The sequence below is a fragment of the Nicotiana attenuata genome, chromosome 5 (genome assembly GCF_001879085.1).
Source record: "Nicotiana attenuata strain UT chromosome 5, NIATTr2, whole genome shotgun sequence".
Classification (NCBI taxonomy): Eukaryota; Viridiplantae; Streptophyta; class Magnoliopsida; order Solanales; family Solanaceae; genus Nicotiana; species Nicotiana attenuata.
Genome location: NC_031993.1, coordinates 23,175,118 through 23,194,554, shown reverse-complemented (window position 1 = coordinate 23,194,554; position 19,437 = coordinate 23,175,118).

Genomic DNA, 19,437 nt, shown 5'->3' with positions numbered 1-19,437 from the left:
AAGGGGTAAATCGTAATCAAATATAATAAGCCTAGAGATGCAAAGATGATAATATTATTGTAGATCTTATATTGCAAAGTGACAATGTGTACCAATAAGATATTTTCGTTAGAAGTAGAGATATAGAGAGAGAAAGCCAGAAAAAGAGAGAGTTGTATTAGATCAGATGATCCTTTTACAATGCGAGGGTCTCCTTTATATAATAAGTGACCCTCCTCGAAAGAATCAAAAAGTTACAAAGACGGGTAACGTCTCCCAAATGAAGACATAGAGTCCTAAACGACGTCGCTTTTGTCCCCACGGCTGAGTCGTACCCGCTACGTTAGTTGGCGTATACTCACTGGGCGTACCCACTGGCGTAGGGATGCTGAGGGTCAAATTTGACCCTATACAGAGATATTACATCATACATCTTGAAAACAATGTTACATGCCTAGAGCTCTTGCAATCTGTACACCTACTTCAACTGCAAACTTTTTTGCATGCTTAAAGTACATTAGGATTATAGGTTAGTAAGTAGTCGAGCGTATTTTCTTTCCAAACATGTATTCCCTTCCCTAACTATAGTACTAGTGTTATCCTATCATGTTTCCTATATTTAGAATGATATTATTATCTGATATTTCCTTTTCTTCGTTTTTTGTTTTTTCTGAATGTTGTTACTATTTCGTTTTGCATAGTTCTTTGTCGTAACTGCTATGATTTTACTTTATTAAGTCGAGGGTCTTCCGGAAACAACTTCTCTATCATCAGAAGGTTGGGGTAAGAACTGCGTACATACTACCCTCCCCAGATCCCACTTCTGAGAATACACCGGGTATGTTGTCGTGTTATAGAGTTGTATCTCACTTCTATCCTGCTTTTCTTTATTTAACATTAAAGCTAACATAATTTATGTGCTTTGCACTAAATGTAGTGGGCGTTTGGCCAAGAGTATTCATAAATAGTTTAGATATAATAAACATGAAACCATAAATTTTCAAACCAACAACCTTCCGGACCCAAAAATTTCATAAATTTCGAACCGCTAAACTTTCAAAACCGCGAAATTTCGAACCCGTAAACTTTATAATTCCTAAACCCGTAAACTTTCAAACACATAAACCTCTGAACTCATAATTTTGGAACTAGTAAAATTTTGAGCCTTTAAACCGATAAATAATAAAATTAAAACTGAAAATATATTTAAAAAATATTTTTTCGGGGGGGGGGGGGTTTGGGGGGCAGTAAAACGAAAAAACAGAAATTAAAATTACAACAAAAAAAGAAAAAAATTAATTTTAGTGCGGCTGGCGGAGGGGGCAGGTGGGGTGGGTGGGTGGTGCATAAAAACGAAAAAAGCAAAAATTTGAAATTGAAAAAAAAAATTAAGGTAAAAAAAAATAAATTCATTTTTTAGCAATTGGGGGGGGGTTGAGGCGTAGTAGGGTGGGTGGTAAAAAAACCTTTTTTGGGAAGGGGGTGGGGTGGGTTGGTGAGGATGGGGAAGGTTGAAAAGGAGTTTTGAAAAATATTTTCGCTTCTCTTGATAAGGAAAATATTTTCCTCCAATTAGAGGAAAATGAGTTCATAAGGAAAATATTTTTCAAAACAGTTAAGTCAGCGAAACATGAAAAAATTGGAAAACATTTTCCGGAAAAAGTTTTCCATCATACCAAACACACCCTAGATGATTAAAATTTTGTTAGTTAAACATTTCATGATATTAGCACAAACTAGTTTTGTTTCAAATAGAATTTTCATATCCAATTACAAAGACATAGTTCATGATGAAAATTTATTTATATTAGTATATTTATCCATTGCCTAGCTCGCAATAGTATGCGCAATCACGACTCCCGAAGGTGGGAAATCCGGGTCGTGACAAGTTGGTATCAGAGCTCTAGGTTACATAGGTCTCACAACTCACGGACAAGCTTAGTAGAGTCTGAGGGATCGGTACGGAGACGTCTATATTTATCCCCCAGAGGCTACCGAGTTAGGAAAACTTTCACATTTTTTCTTTCTAGTCGTGCGGTTTGGTTTCTCAATGCTAATTGAATTTCTACTCTGTTCTTTAGCAGATGGCGAGAACACGCGCTTCCTCATCTTCCGATCAGCAGTCCAAGCCCCAGGAAGCTCCCTCTAGGGGCAGAGGACGAGGTCGTGCTAGAGACCGAGGTAAACTTGCAATATTTATGAATTTATAGACGATATAGAATGTTATGTGTGTATTAATGTTTTTTTGGGTTTCCCATCAGGTGTCTGGTACCCGGATTGGAGTCCGACTATATCCGGATTCGCGCCGTGTAGGGCCCAATTCGGGAGGGGGGAGCGCTCCCTACCAAGGATTTTTCCATACACAGGGGTCGAACCCGAGACATCTGGTTAAGGGAAGAGCAGTCACATCCACTGCTGTCACGACCCAATTTCATTATAGGTCAGGATGGCGCCCAACACCGTTGTCAGGCAAGTTAACCCGAAGATATTAGTGTGTTCTCATTTTACTTTACCAAAACAATTCCAGCATTTTCTTAACTTGAATTTAAAACAAGTGATAAGTAGCAACTTAAAGTAATAGATATACAACCCAAAAGAATAGTCTACCAATGTGTGTGCCAAGACCTGGTGTCACAAGTATATGGGCATCTAGTAGAATATACAAAAGAATAAATCTATCCTACTATCTGAAATAGAATAGACAATCAAAAACAAAGAGACACTCCATCATGCTGCTGAATGGCATAGGAAGGGAGCAACTCACCGTGGAATCTCGGCTTACTATCAAGGATGCGCATCAGACGGGTAGCCAGATGTACCTGCCTCAGAACATGTACAATTAAGTACATAAGCGTAGTATGAGTACATAAACAATATGTATCCAGTAAGTATCCAGTCTAACCTCGAAGAAGTAGTAACGAGGGGTCGACTTGACGTTTACTAGGGTCAAAATAATATAATTAAGGTGTTATGCTAAGCATGGATACATAAAAAAGTAACAATTTAAAGCAAGAAGTGATAGGTTCTCTCCTAGATAATATCACAGGTAACATTTACATTTTGGGGTATTTAACACAGTCCAAATCACAGAAAGTACTGAGCAAGAAGCATGCGCAAATAGTGCCGAGATCGTACGGCCCGATCCAATATAAAAATAAAGTGTGCACTACCGGAGGGTCGAACGGCGCGAACCATAGATGCATTTATTACCCCGCTCACGAATCATACATGCGATGTGATCAAATATAAATAAACACAACAAACAGTCAAGCAGGAATTTATCAGGGAAGCAATTACTCAAAGAAATGTTAACTTCTCTTAAATAGTCAAGAAAATGATATTCCTCTTTATAAATTCATTTGCCACATTTAACATGATTTAAGCCATCTAAATTTGACAATAAAGTCACAAGAATAGCACATAAAGCATACATTTGGGTTCTAAACTACCCGGACTTAAGCGTAATAGTGGCTACGCACGGACTCTCGTCACCTTTTGCATACGTAGCCCCCGCAATTAGTGGCAATTATTCAATTATTTCACCTATAGGTCCAATTCCCTCTTATAAGGTTAGAAATGAGACTCAACTCGCTCCAAAGCTTACTTCCAATATCAAGAACGTGCTCAAACCCTCAATTTGGAGCCGAACGATCCAAAACTGATTAAACGGGGTAAGAACTAGTCAATACAAGCTCAAGAGTTCATATTCCAACTATTAAAGTAACTCTCCAATCCTAAACACAAGTTTCCTAAAATCCATTCCCCTGCCCACGTGCCCTGATTCCGGAAATATTTGAGTGAAATTATTACCGATAACCTAAGGATCAAGAATATTTGATTTTTTACTTTATTCTATGACAAATTTCATGGTTAAATCTTATTTTTATCAAAACCCTAGATTTTACTCTATTCCCATAATTTTTCACTAATCTTTATGTGTTAATCTACCCAAAACCCAAGTATTAAACTCACATTAAGTAGGAATAACTTACCTCTCGATGCTAGGTTGAAATCCCCTCTTTGGAAGCTCCCAAACCACCCAAACAATGAAGGAAATGTGTCCAAAATGACATATTTCCGTATTAAATGAAGGCACTGCCTTCAGCGATTTCCGCACCTGCGGTTAGAGGACCGCATCTGCGGTCTCGCTTTTGCGAGGGATAGTCCGCATCTATGGAGTTGGGCTAGGCTGGCAGGGACCGCTTTTGTGGTCTGGGGGCCGCTCCTGCGGTTTCGCTTCTGCGGAAAAGGAGACGCATCTGTGGTTCCTGGGCTCCTTCCCCTTGGCCGCACCTGCGGCTGACCAACCGCATGTGCGGTTATGACAGATACATGGAGCTTCAACTCCTTTCAAAATTTTCTAACTTCACTCGAGCCTCGTCTGATGGACGCTCGGGGCTCCCGGGCCCCGCCCGAACATAGCGACAAGTTTGAAATCATAAAACGGACTCTCTCGAACCCTTGGAACGCCCGAAATAACGCTAAATCTAAGAATCGCCCCTTAAACCAATTGAATCAAACTTATGCACTTCAAGTTCTTCAATTTACCTCCAATGCGACGAAATACACATACACCACTCGGATTGACACTAAATTTGCGTGCAAGTCTTAAATGGCAATATGGAACTATTAGCGGTCTCGGAACTCCGTTCGGACCTCGATAATACAAAAACCCGCTCCAAACCAAATATTTAAGAACTTCAAAATCTTTAAGGAATCAACTTTCACCATTAAGAACGAAAATGCTCCCAGGTCATCCAAAACCCGATCCGGACATACGCCCAAGTCCGAAATCATCATACGAACTTGTTGGAACCTTCAAATCCGGATTCCGGTCATTTACTCAAAATGTTGATCAAAGTCAAACTTGGCCTTTTAAGCCAATCTTAAGGAACCAAGTGTTCCGATTTCAACCCATACTCTTTCAAATCCCGAACCAACCATTCTCGCAAGCCATATATCAGTAAAAGCAAGTACGGGAAGTCTTATTTAGGGGAACGGGGTTCTAAAATGAAAAACGACTAGTCGGGTCGTTACATTCTCCACCTCTTAAATAAACGTTCGTCCTCGAACGCGTTTAGATTCATGCCTGAAGTGCTGAATAAATGTGGATATCTGCTCCGCATGTCCTCCTCGGACTCCCAGGTCACCTCATCGACTGGTCGGCCCCTCCACTGGACCTTCACCGGAGAAATCTTCTTAGATCTCAACTGGCGATCCTGCCTGTCAATAATGGCAATTGGCTTCTCCTTGTAAACCAAACTCTCATCCAGCTAAATAGTACTGAAGTCTAACACATGGGACAAGTCGGCGTGATACCTCCGAAGCATAGACACATGAAAAACCGGATGAACTCCTGACAGGCTGGGAGGTAAAGCGAGCTCATAAGCAACCTCCCCAACTCGCCTCAACACCTCAAATGGTCCTATAAACATGGGGCTCAACTTGCCCTTTCTCCCGAATCTCATAATACCCTTCATCGACGAGACTTTCAAGAGAGCCTTCTCACCGACCATGAATGATACATCACGCGTCTTCTGATCCACGTAACTCTTCTATCTGGACTGTGATGTGCGAAGCCTTTCTTGAATCAACTTTACCTTTTCCAAGGCATCTTTCACCAGGTCTGTACCATACAACTTAGCCTCACCAGGCCCAAACCACCCGATAGGAAAACGACATCGCCGACCATATAAAGCCTCAAATGGAGCCATCTCGATGCTGGACTGATAGCTGTTGTTGTAAGCAAACTCGGCCAAGGGCAAGAACTGATCCCACTGTCCTCCAATGCCAATCACACATGCTCTAAGCACGTCCTCCAAAATTTGAACTGTCCGCTCCGACTGTCATTCGGTCTGAGGATGGAATGTTGTGTTGAGCTCCACAGGGGTGGCCAACTCACTCTGAACAGCTCTCCAAAAATGTGAAGTAAACTGAGGGCCTCTATCTGATATGATGGATACGGGCACACCGTTCAACCGAACTATCTCTCGAATGTAGTCTGTGCCAACCTCTCTGAAGAATAAGTAGTCGCCACTGAAATAAAGTGGGCCGACTTGGTTAACCTATCAACAATGACCCACACTGCATCAAATTTCTGCAAGGTCTGCGGCAACCCAACTACGAAGTCCATAGTAATGCGCTCCCACTTCCACTTAGGTATGGGTATCTGCTGGAGTAGGCCATCTGGCCTCTGATGTTCATACTTAACCTGCTGGCAATTCAAACACCTAGCCACATATTCCACTATGTCTTTCTTCATCCGCCACCACCAATAATGCTGCCTCAAGTCACGATACATCTTCGTAGCACCCGGATGAATGGAATACCGTGAACTGTATGCCTCCTCTAGAATCCTCTCCCTCAGGCCAACAACATTAGGAACACATAGGCGACCCTGGAGTCGCAGAACACCATCCTCACCAATAGAAACCTCCTTGGCACTACCCTATAGCACCGTCTCTCTAAGAACTGCCAAATGCAGATCATCAAACTGCCAAGCCTTGATCTCACCCAATAATAAAGACTGAGCGACAACACATGCAAGGCCTCGGCTGGGCTCTGAGATATCCAGCCTCACACGTCTGTTAGTTAAGGACTGAATGTCCAAAGCTAGTGGCCTCTCCTCCGCTGAAATGAATGCCAAGCTACCCATACTCTCTGCTTTCCTTAAGGCATCCGCGACCACATTTTCCTTGCACTGATGATAAAGAATGGTGATGTCATAATCCTTTAGTAACTCAAGCCATCTACGCTGCCTCAAATTAAGGTCCCTTTGCTTGAACATGCAAGCTGCAATGATCAGTGTAAACCTCACAGGACACCCCATACAGATAATGCCTCCATATCTTGAGAGCATGAAAAATCGCTGATAACTCCAAGTCATGTACAGAGTAGTTCTTCTCATGAATCTTTAGCTGGCGTGAAGCATATGCAATAACTCGTCCATCCTGCATCAACACACATCCCAAGCTGACGTGTGAAGCGTCTCAATATACCGTATACATCCCCGAAGTGGAAGGTAACATAAGAACTGGCGTTGTAGTTAAAGCCGTCTTGAGCTTCTGAAAGCTCGTCTCACAATCATCGGACCAACGGAAAGGAGCACCCTTTGGGTCAATCTAGTCAGAGGTGATGCAACAAATGATAAGCCCTGCACGAATTGACGGTAATAACCTGCTAACCCCAGGAAACTCCTGATCTCGAGCATTGAAGTAGGACGTGGCCAACTCTAAGCTGCCTCAATCTTCTTGGGATCCACCTTAATACCCTCTCCTGACACAATATGCCCCAAGAATGCCACCGCCTCTAGCCAAAACTCACACTTGGAGAACTTAGCATATAGCTTTTGCTCTCGCAATGTCTGAAACACTACTCTCAAGTGCTGCTTGTGCTCCCCCATGCTACGTAAGTATATCAAGATGTCGTCAATGAAGAAAATAACAAAGGAATCAATATAAGGTCTGAACACCCTATTCTTCAAGTCCATAAACACTAAAGGGGCATTTGTCAAGCCAAAGGACATCACGAGAAACTCATATTGACCATATCTAGTACAGAAAGCAGTATTCGGAACATCTGAGTCCTGAATCTTCAACTGATGGTACCCTGATCTCAAGTCAATCTTAGAGAACACCCTATCACCCTGCAACTGGTCGAACAAACATTAATGCGTGACAACAGGTACTTGTTTTTGATGGTAGCCTTGTTCAACTAGCGGTAATCAATGCACATCCGCATGGTCCCATCCTTCTTCTTTACAAGCAACACTAATGCATCCCAAGGTGAAACACTTGGTCTAACAAAGCCCTTTGCTAACAACTCCTTAAGCTGCTCCTTCAACTTCTTCAACTCTTTCGGAGCCATACGGTATGGTGCAATAGATATAGGATGGGTACCTGGAGCCAAATCAATACAGAAATCAATATCGCGATCCGGTGGCATGCCAGGAAGGTCAGAAGGGAACTCATCGGCGAACTCTCGGACTACTGGAACTGAATCAATCATCGGAGACTCTGCGGTGGTGTCCTAAACATAAGCTAGATAAGCCAAACATCCCTTCTCGACCATATGTCAAGCCTTCAGAAATGAGATAACCCGACTAGATGTATTAATTGAGAAACCTTTTCACTCCAACCTTGGCAACTCTGGCATTGCTAATGTAACAGTCTTGGTATGGCAATCTAGGATGGCGTGATATGGAGATAACCAATCTATGCCCAGGATGACCTCAAAGTCGGTCATATCAAGCAATAGGAGATCTGATCTAGTCTCGAAACCATAGAATGTGACCACACAGGACCGGTAGATCCGATCCAGCCCACAAAATTGCCCAGAAGAGTGGACACATGAACGGGAGTACCCAAGGGCTTACAAGGAATATCCAAGAAATGAGCAAACAGAGATGACACATATGAGTAGGTAGACCCTAGATCAAATAGCACTGAAGCATCCCTACCGCCGACAGAAATAATACCTGTGATAACGATATTTGAGGCCAATGCATCTGGTCTGGCCGGAATGGCATAGAATCTGGATGGATCGCCAGCTGGCTGGCCTCTACCTGACTGAGAAGTAACTGGCTGACCTCTCCCTGTCTGGCCTCCACCTCTAGGACGGCCCCTGCTGGCCCGTCCCCTGCCTCTAGGCGGCTGGGCAATCGGTGCTGCAATCATGGGCTGCTGACCCTACTGTACTGCCTTGCCCCGAAGTTTGGGGCAGGTCCTCTTCATGTGACCCGGATCTCCACACTCGTAACAACCTCTCGGCACTATAGACTGCGATCCAGAAGTCTGGCCCTGATGTCCTGAATACCCACTGGAGGAACTCTGAATAGCTGGTGGACGGTATGAACTCTCCGGCATAGCACTGAAATAGGAATTAGAAGAACCCTAGGGACCTAAATACCCATTGGAGGAACCCTGAATAGCTGTCAGACGGTAAGAACTCTCTAGTATGGTGCAGAAATAGGGGCACGCTGGAGCACCTCGAGGAGGTGGTGGTGCTGAACATGGGGGCCTGATAGGCTGACCCCTCCCAAACTGACCTCTGCCCCTAGCCGAGGCACCTCTGAACTCTCTGGAGAATCGGGACCTCTTGTCCTGCTGCGCCTGCTCTCTACCTCTCAGACGGTAGCCCTCAATCCTCCGAGCAATGTCCACTACTAGCTGATAATGCCAGAATGCCAGAATGCAACCATGCAACGAACCTCCGCACCCTCTCTGCATCAGTAGGAAGTATCATCAAGGCATGGCGGGATAACTCAGAAAACCTCGCCTCATAGTCGATCACTGACATTTGACCCTGCTCAAGCTGCTCAAACTGATACCGCAGCTCTTCCCTCTCAGAGGGTACAATATACCTGTCCAGGAAAAACTGCGTGAACTGACCCCAAGTGATGGGAGGAAAGCCTGCTGGCCTACCAAGAACATAAGACTGCCACCATCTACGGGCCCTGCCATCCAGCTGGAAAGTAGTGAAGTCAACCCCATGAGACTCCAATATCCTCATGTTGTGCAGTCTGTCCCTGCACCTAGCGATGAAATCCTGGGCATCCTCATGACGCTCACCCCCGAATATAGGAGGGTGTAGCCTAGTCCATCTGTCCAATAACTTCTGCGGATCACCATCCACAGCTGGTCTGGGCTCGGGTACCACTGCAGCAACTGGCTGAGCAAGAACTTGATGTACAAACTTACAAGCTAAAAAGGTTTTTCAGAAATGAAAGAGCAGAATTGGAGAAGAAACAATCAAAGGACCTGGTCTTTGAGTGCTTCAGGTCCCCAAAGAGGTCATTTGACAACAACTTGAGAAGAGCCATGCTAGCAGCCTTTCATAATAGTTCCGATAAAGAATCAGAAAGTGAAGGTGATAAAGATGGAGTTCTTGCTATGATGGCCACAAGTGACTCAAACTCTGAGAATAAATCTAATGAGACCCTTCTGATCTCAAAGAAAATATTCATGAATTGTCTAAGAAAGAATTGAATCTTGTAGTGTTCTCTTTGATGAACAAAATTGATAGGTTTAATGCTGATAATAATCAATTGATGAATAGTTTTTTCGAGTGTTAAACTAGACTCCTCAAGTCTTGAACATAGTTATGTTGAACTTGAAAACCAAATCAAAGCTCTTAACGAACAGATTCACATTCTTAAAACTGAAAAGTGTTGCACTCAAACTTGAAAATCTGAAATCAAAGGAAGTACTAAATAAATGTAAGGGGTTAGTTAGTGAGTTTTAGATTGCTCTTGAAAAAGAATTGAAAAGGACAAAAGAAAAATTGTACCTTGAAAGTGAAAAGAATAGATTACTTAAAGAGTATCTGAACAAAGCTAATTATGAACTTACCAGAATCACTAAGTGGAATAATTCCTCGGATGTGCTAAATTGGCTGAAAGAAAATCATAACAGGAATAAGACTGGAATTAGATATGAGAAATCTTTGTCAAAATGGATCCTAAATATGTAGAAATTCAAAAAATATAAATAAGTTGTGCATACATTGTGGTAAAACTAGTCACTTCAAGGATAGTTGCACAACTTTGTTTAAGGCAAAACTAATAAAAAAATATATTTGACCTAATTGGACTAAGAGGTACTTGATTCATCATGTTAGTCAAAAGAAGGGACCCGAACTAGTGTGGGCTCCTAAATCTAACCTCTATTCTAGTTTTGCAGGCTTAAGTGAGAGGGAGCAATCAATTGTGCTACTTGAAATTGTATATTGGTTGCTCAAGGCACATAACTGAAGATAAATCAAATTATCTCTCACATACATCCTTCAAAAGAGGGAGTGTGTAATTTGGTAAGAAAGGTTAAATTATTAATGAAGATAAGATAGGTAAGTCACTCTCTCACTCTATAGATTATATGCATTTGATTATCGATATTAAGCTTGAAAGTGCTTATGTAATTTTTTTTTTCTAAATCTGATGTTTTAATTGAGAAGAATGTGATGGATGATGACTTTGAAATGGATATTATTCGAAGTCAAGCTTCAAGTGAGAAAATATTCATGAGCACACATATTGAGGAACCAGCCAAGGGAACTGGTCCTGAAGTAGACTCCTCTACAATTGGGCATGGATTAACTTAATTAGGGGAAATAAATTTTTGATATATTCATAAAAGCACTGAACATCATTCATTTGAAAAGAATATGCTGGAACTTGGTTTGAGTAAAATTACATGTGTGTTTGCTTGAGTCCTCCCTCAATGATTGGCTAGAATGATTTGTATTTGATGTATGCTAAAATGTCTTAAATGTCTTTCCTAGTTTTATACGGTAAAAAGTATGCACTCAGACCAAGATATAACAGTTTTTACAATGGTCTAGTGATGATATCCTTATTGTCAAAGATGGAGAGTCATTGCAGGTTAGGAAGGAACAGGCAGAAGAACATGGTTCATCACTGTTCAGGTATGCATTCACTCACTCTAGACTAAATTCATATTTTGCTTGCAGTTGCTACGTAGTCCAGTCTAAACTCCACTTAAAAATACATCCTTTACCCAGAACGTTAAAACTTTTTACAGCTCCAGCCTCACACGTATCTTAAACATTATCAGCCATAAAATATGACATGAGAAAAATTAAAGATGCAAATACAAAGGGAGAATCAAAATTTGAGGTTCAAAAAGAGAATTGATATAAGTGCACAGAAAATGATACATATACTGTAACGACCGGACTGGTCGTTTTGAGTATCTGCACTTCGCTCGGTGATATAGGATCAAACTCTGTGTTTCAAAACCTTTAGAACCTCATTCTAGTCTTCCTTGATTGGCGTGCACAGTTTGGGTATTGTTCCGAGAGGCTTATATGCAAAAAAAATAATAATTGATAAAAACAAGAATTTTTGCCTAAAAAGTTAATTTTAGTTGTCGGTCAATGTTTTGAGTAAATAGACTCGGACCCATATTTTGACGGTCCTGGTGGGTCCGTATTGAAATATGGGATCTCGACTGTGACGACCCAAAGGGTCATCACCGTGGTTCTCCCTTTTCCGTGCTTCTGAGGCCTTGGAAACCTCACTACGCACTCCGGGCGCGAAGCCGGAAAATTTTTATGTTAAAATATATGAATTCTGTGAAAAATTTGGTGAATTATGATATTAATATTGATATAGTTGACTTTGGTCAACATTTTGGGTAAGCGGACTCGGACCCGCGATGTGACGGTCCCGGGAGGTCCGTAAAAAAATATGGGACTCGGGCATGTGCCCGGAGTCGAAATCCGAGGTCCAGAACCCCGGTAAAAGAATTTTTCTGATAAATTGTTTTCTAAAATTAATAAGGAAAAATGGAAATGAAAATGAGTTAGAAAATATAGGTATCGGGCTCATATTTTGGTTCCGACGCCCGGTACAGGTCTTAAATATGCGTTAAGCGCTTCCTGTGAAATTTGGTCGAAATCGGACGTCGTTTGACGTGTTTCGGACCTAAATAGCTAAAGTTGAAGGTTTATGAACTTTGAAATGAAAATTATGAGTTTTGGGGGTTGATTCTTTGATTTTGATGTTATTTTAGCGATTTGATCGCTCGAGCAAGTTCGTAGGATGATATTGAGTTAGTGTGTGTGTGTGGTTGGGAGCCCCGAGGGCTCGGGAGTGTTTCGGAGGTGGTTCGGGGTGTTTTACACTTAGAAAAGTTAGCAGATTTTCTGCAATTTCTGCACAGGTCTATCGTTCTACGCGAACGCGACCTTGTCCCGCGTTCGCGATGCCTTGTACCCCAGCCTTCTTCGCGTTCGCGTGAAAGGCCACGCGTTCGCATAGCTTCCCTTGCCCCCCTTCTTCGCGTTCGCATACCAGTCTCGCGAACGCATAGGCCAATATCTGGAACCCCAACTGTCCATCGCGTTCGCGAGCCTCCCTCGCGTTCGCGTATAAGCCTGCCCAGACCCCCAGCATTTTCTTCTACGCGTTCGCCTTCCCCTTCACGCGAACGCGATGCCTGCCCATTTTCCTTCATCGCGAACGCGACCGGGGTGTCACGAACGCGATGAACAATTTTGCCCAGTTATTTTAAAAGCCTAAAAACAGTAGCCATTACGGGATTTTGCCATCTTCTTCACACGAACCTCTCTCTCAAATCCTCCATAGACGAAATTCAAGTTCCCTTTCCTCCACAACTCGTTGGGTAAGTAATCCTAACATCGTTTCCTCATTATTTTATCATCTAATCACTAAATTCTAGGCCTAAAAACATGAAATCAAGGTAGAAATTAGGGCTTTTGGGTAGAGTTAGGTTTTTGATAGTTTTGGGCGATTCAACCTCAATTTGGGGTCGGATCTTGAAACAAATTATATATTTGAACTCGTGGGGTTATGGGTGATTGGAATTTGGTCCGAGCCTCGAGTTTGGACCATGTGGGCCCGGTGTCGGATTTTGCTATTTTTGGAAGAATGGTAGGAAATTCATTTCTAGGCTATGGGATTATGTTGTTGAGCCTCATTTGATATTATTGAATTAATTATGATTAGATATCATCGTTTCGGAGTCGAATTCTAGAGGAAAGGCGGTGTTAGAGGCTTGATTGCTATTTTCGGACCGAGGTAAGTGTTTGATCTAACATTGACTTGAGGGAATAGGATTAGAGTATCATAAATGCTATTTGCTAATTGATCGAGTACGGTGTATAGGCGTGGTGACGAGTGTCTATACACCGGAGTCTAGCATGACCGTGGGTCTTTGTTTATTACTTGTTTTTGAGATAATTTGGAACTCATCTATGCTACAACATGTTTTTCTGCAAATGTGAAGAGTTTGAGGATAAGTTGTGAAATATTAATATTTTGGAGCATTGGCTCGAGTGTTAAATACCATTGAGTAGGAGATGAACGTATAGAAAGAGTTGTGATTAATCCCTTGCCGAGATGGTTTGATTACATTGAGTATTGCCCTTGCCGGGTTGTGAAAGATATTGTTGTTGTTCCCTTGCCGGGACTTGGTTGTTATTTGTGTTATTCCCTTGCCGGGATAGTTCATATTACTTGTTTATTCCTCTTGTCATTTTGGTTGTGACTGTTATTTGGGTGAGAAAGAGTGAAATTGCACGAAGGGTCATTCCGTGCTATTCTTGATTATATTTGCACGAAGGGTCATTCCGTGCTATGTTTTGATTATAATTGCACGAAGGTACATTCCGTGCTCTGATTTGATTATATTTGCACGAAGGGTCATTTCGTGCCGTGAGATGAGAGCTATGTGAGGGAAAGCACGAAGGGTGATGCCGTGCATTTTATTTGATTGCTTTGGGAGAGATTGAGAGTAAAAGCACGAAGGGTGATGCCGTGCAACTATTGAATTTCTTATTCTTTGATAATTATTGTTGTGCCATGTTTCTTAATTACGCTGATGAACTTTTTATCCAAATTGTACTCTCCCCATAGCATGTCCCCCCCCTTTCTTTTAACTGTTTAGTTTCGGTATTTTCTTTCCTTTTTTTTGCATATTTGTATATAAAAATTGTACAGGTTGGTTTGGTAGTCCTGTCTAGCCTCGTCACTACTTCGCCGGGGTTAGGCCAGGCACTTACCAACACATGGGGTCGGTTGTGCTGATGCTACACTCTGTGCATTTCTTTGTGCACAGATCCAGGAGCAGTTTTTGGACAGCAGCAGTAGGATTCTTATCCGGGAGCTATCTTCAGTCCAGGGACTCTCGAGGTAGCCTAGCTGGCGTTCGCAGGCCGAAGTCCCTTTTCCTTATTTCAGTTTGTTTTCATTGTACCGAAACAGACATGTGTATTTCTTTCATGCAGACTTGTTGTAGTATTCTATAGTAGTCCGTGAGCTAGTGACACCAGATTTTGGGTAGAGATGTGTTTCAAACTTCCGCATTTTTATATCTTTTTGTTAAACTTAAAGTCTTCCGTATTTCTTTAACTGTTGTTAGTATATTATATTGTTGAGGTCGAATAGCGAATGTTTAATGTATGGCTGGCCTAGCTCCGTTAGTAGGCGCCATCACGACGCCCGATGGTGGGAAAAATCCGGGTCGTGACATCGACGTATGCCCGAAATCGAATTCCGAGGTCCCTAGCTTGAGTTATGAATTTTTATTGAAAATTAAAAGTCTGAAAAATCTAATGTTTTTAAGAATTGCTTGAATGTTTGGCATTGTTGATACCGGGTCTGTATTTTGGTTTCGGATCCCGGTACTGGTCCAATATAATATTTTTGACTTATTTATAAAATTTGGTGGGAAATGGAGTCGGTCTGACGTGATTCAAACGTCCGTTGGTAAAAATAGAGATTTCAAAGCTTTCTTGAAAATTTCATTTGATTTGGTGTCCAATTCGTAGTTCTAGGTGTTATTTTGGCAATTTGATCGCGTGAGCTAGTTCGTATGATTTTTTTTAGAATGGTGTGCACTTTTGGTTTGGAGTCCCGAGGGGCTTGGGTGTATTTTTGGATCATTGGTTGAGAACTAGTAAAGTTAAGAAATTTGGGAGTTTGACCATGGTCAATATCAGGTCAAGACAACATCTTTTCAGTGTTTTGAGAGCGCGAGAAGGTCCGTAGCGTGTTTTATGATTGAAATTCATATATGATTTGTGTCCGCGAGGTTCCGGATGAGTTTCGGGGTAGTTTCGGATCATTTCGGAGAAGTTTGGGTTTTGCTGGTTTCTGGTGCGACACTGTTCATTCGCAATTGCGAACCTTTTATGGCAATTGTGAAAACACTGTTGATTCGCAATTGAGAACCTTTTATGGCAATTGCGAAAACACTGTTCATTCGCAATTGCCAACCATTTAGGGCAATTGCGAAAACACCGTTCATCCGCAAATGCGAAGTTTTGTTCGCAAATGCGACATCCACAGCCTGTTAAGTGCTGAGAATTCCGAGTTTTTGCTTCATTTTCATATTTTTGAACCCTAGCTTCGAGGTGAGGTAATTTTGAGAGGGGATTTTCATACCAAAATATTAGGTGAGTATCTTTAATCAATTTCCAACTAAATTTCATGATTTTATACAAGATTTAACATCAAATTCATGAGAAATCTATGGAAAAATTTGGGGATTTTGTCAAAATTTTTAAAAATGAAAATTTAGGATTTTAGAGTCGAATAGGACTCATATTTGAAAACAAAACACATATTTGGAGGATATGGGTAGTCAAGATCTACCCTTGGACCCGGGTTTTGACCGGGCGGGCCAGTGGTTTGACTTTTGTTGACTTTTTAGAAATTGAATAAAAATCATAGCTTTACTAATTGAAATTGTTTTCTCTTGCATTGTGTGGTGTATTCAAGTCGTCATTGGCTAGATTGAGTTGAGCGGAGGCGAATTGCAGAGGAAAAGGCTAAGTTGAGTATTGAGTTAGCCGAATCGAGGTAAGTGTTTTGCCTAATTTTTTTGAGGGAATTTTTCCTCCTATTTGTCATTGTTTGCTACATGCGGGGGTGATACATATATGAGGTGACGAGCATATATGTATGTGCCGGGATTAATCATGCTCGGGGGTAGATTGTGCTCTAATTGTGTCTTGTAGAATTATGTAACTCCCTTGCTTCATGTTTCACTTGATTTACTGATATTAAGGACGTATTATAAAATGTTAGTAATCAAGACTTAGCCTAATATAACTTGATCGAATTTTATAGAATTCTGAGAATACATTGATGTGTCTAGTTTGGTCATCTCGATGCGTAATCATTACTACATTGCTACGGTCGATATTCTTGAGACAATAGACTATAGAATTGTGTTGTGGATCATTTGTGAGATTTGTGGAAGAATATGAATAATACGGTTCTTGAGGGTTGTTGAATCATTATTAACTTGGAAGGTTGTGATTGGGAATTGTTTGGAATATCCGTTAAAACACTCTCCTTGATATCATTTATGCTTCCTGTCTTGTTTGTTATTGTTATATATATATTTAGTAAGGAAGAGTGTAATGCACGAAGGGTGATGCCGTGCCATTGTTTATACATTATCATGTGAGGGAGAGTGTAAAGCACGAAGGGTGATGTCGTGCCACATTATTGAGAGTAAAAGCACGAAGTATGATGTCGTGCCATATTATTGAGAATAAAAGCACGAAGGGTGATGTCGTGCCATATCATTTGAGAGTAAAAGCACGAAGGGTGATGCTGTGTCATTTCATTTATATTGTTATGCTTGTATGTTATTGTGAGGTCATGGCATGAAGGTTGTTTCGATGCAGGTGAGGACGAGGGACATGCATTATGATGTGATAAATTTGTTTCCCGTGTATACGTTTGTGCCCTTACCTTGAGCTGTTATTGTTGTACTTATATATTTTGTGTGACTTGTTGTTATTGTCCTATACTTGACCTTTATCTCAATTGTTGTTGCACTGTCCATGTCTTTTACTTGCTTAACTTGCGAATATCGTGCCTAGTTCCTGCTTTCATAATTATACTCATGTTGTATCTATTCTGATACACTTTAGTTTAAGCCTTCCACCATGCTAGCCATTCATGCCCTTACTCATTAACTGGAAAAGATCATGTGTTTCCGTCTTAATTGTTATACTTGTACTTAGGCCTCCAATATACTAGTTATTGAAGTTGATATTCCTTGTTTTCCATTTGTTGTTATTACTCACGTGTTTTCCGCTTAGTCCTTTAATGTGACCCACATGTGCATCCTTGCCCACCATCGTTACTTGTGTATTTCTTACTTAGTAATTCCTATTATTGTGTTCCTGTGATATGGTTGGCTATGTTATACGATCATTTGGAAAGTTTAGTTGAACGCACGAAGGGTGTTGCCGTGCTAATTGAATTATTATATAAATTTATTTATACATGGTGAGGATGAGATAAAAGCACGAAAGGTGTTACCGTGCCATGTGATTTGAAATTTGATATTTTGGACATATATCTCATATCAGGAAAGATCGTAAATATTCTACTGTGGTTCTTTTAGTAATTATTGACTGTCTCGCCGAGTTGTATATGATACTTTTATCCATTATACTTTGAACTGCCTTACTGTTAATCTATTGTACAAGTTATAACAATAAGCATCTTTTTAACTAAAAGCCTCGTCACTACTTCGACGAGGTTAGACAAAATGCTTACCAGTACATAGGGTTGGTTGTACTGATACTGCACTTCTGCACGTTCCATGAAGATTTTGGAGCGGAGTTGTTGGTGATGTCGGGTGCTGATTCAGAAGATGTTCGTGCGTTTGGTTATAGCTGCCACTTGTCCTTGGTAGTCTAGATTATTGCTAATCTGTTTAAGTAACCTTCGAACAGAACGTGTATTTATTTGTATCAGTTTTGAAATTCCAAATTTTAGAAGCTCGTGATTCGTACTACCAGGTCTTGGGTGAATTTGTAAATGTTCAGTTATCTATTCTCTTTTCTATTATAACCTCAGTTGAGTTGTGTTTCTGTTAGTTGGCTTACCTAGCTGGTTGAGTTAGGTGCCATCATGACTTGTGGTTTTTGGGTCGTGACACATACTAAAGGAGAACTGGAACTTATGATTAAAAAAATGAAAAATAAGGGGAAGAATATGTGTGCACAAAAAAAAAAGTGAATGTTGTCTGATTTTGCATATATTGAAAAGTTATACGCCTATCCATTTATATGGTTGCAATGAATGGAAGGTGAATCCCTTATACTTGTGCAAAATCTCTATGTATTGTGTATGGATAAAGGGGGCATCAAGTAAAGAAATCAGTTCATCAGCACCTCTTCTAAAAAGAAAAAAAAGGAGGACTAAAAAGAAGAAGGTGAATATGGTATTGTACAAGTTCACTGGAACCAAAAGTGATAGGAGCAATTATTACTGTAGTTGAAAAAGGAGAAAATAATTTTTTTTCATAATTCCTGAAACCCTTGAACTTGGTCCTTCACACTTTTTCCTATGAAATAAGTTCAATTCCTTTTTGATCCTGTGGTTTTGTTGAACAGTCATGCTTATTAGTTCTATTGTGATGTTGAAGTGCTTAACTGTTATATTGCAATTAGTTTTTGTTTAATGTAATTCCCGCTTGCTTTGGTTTCATTACTTTTTTTATGGCTAGTATCCTTAGATTAATGTTCTTGAGATTGTTCAACTTGATTGTTTATTGTGTAGCCCCAGAGGCCATAGGATTCATATTACATTATTGCTACATGTTTGGCATACTATTAGATATTGATCTATTCTATGATGCTAAAAGAGGAAGATTGAAATGTGCACAAAAGTGGTACAAAAAATCTAGGTTAGCCCACTTTCATATACTCATGTTCTCATGTGTTCCGTGTGGGTTAATTGGGTTGATCATGCATGGATTATATGAGCTTTTGAGTATGTTTGTTTGTCATCATTAAAAAGGGAGAAATTGTAAAAATATGGGTTTTGATGATTAACATTTGTATTAGTGAACGTGTGTAGAGAAACAAGTTCTCGTAGTAGCTGCTGAAGGTTCTTACAAGGCAGTAACTTTTACACAAAGTTACCACAATCCGATATTGCTGGAAAGG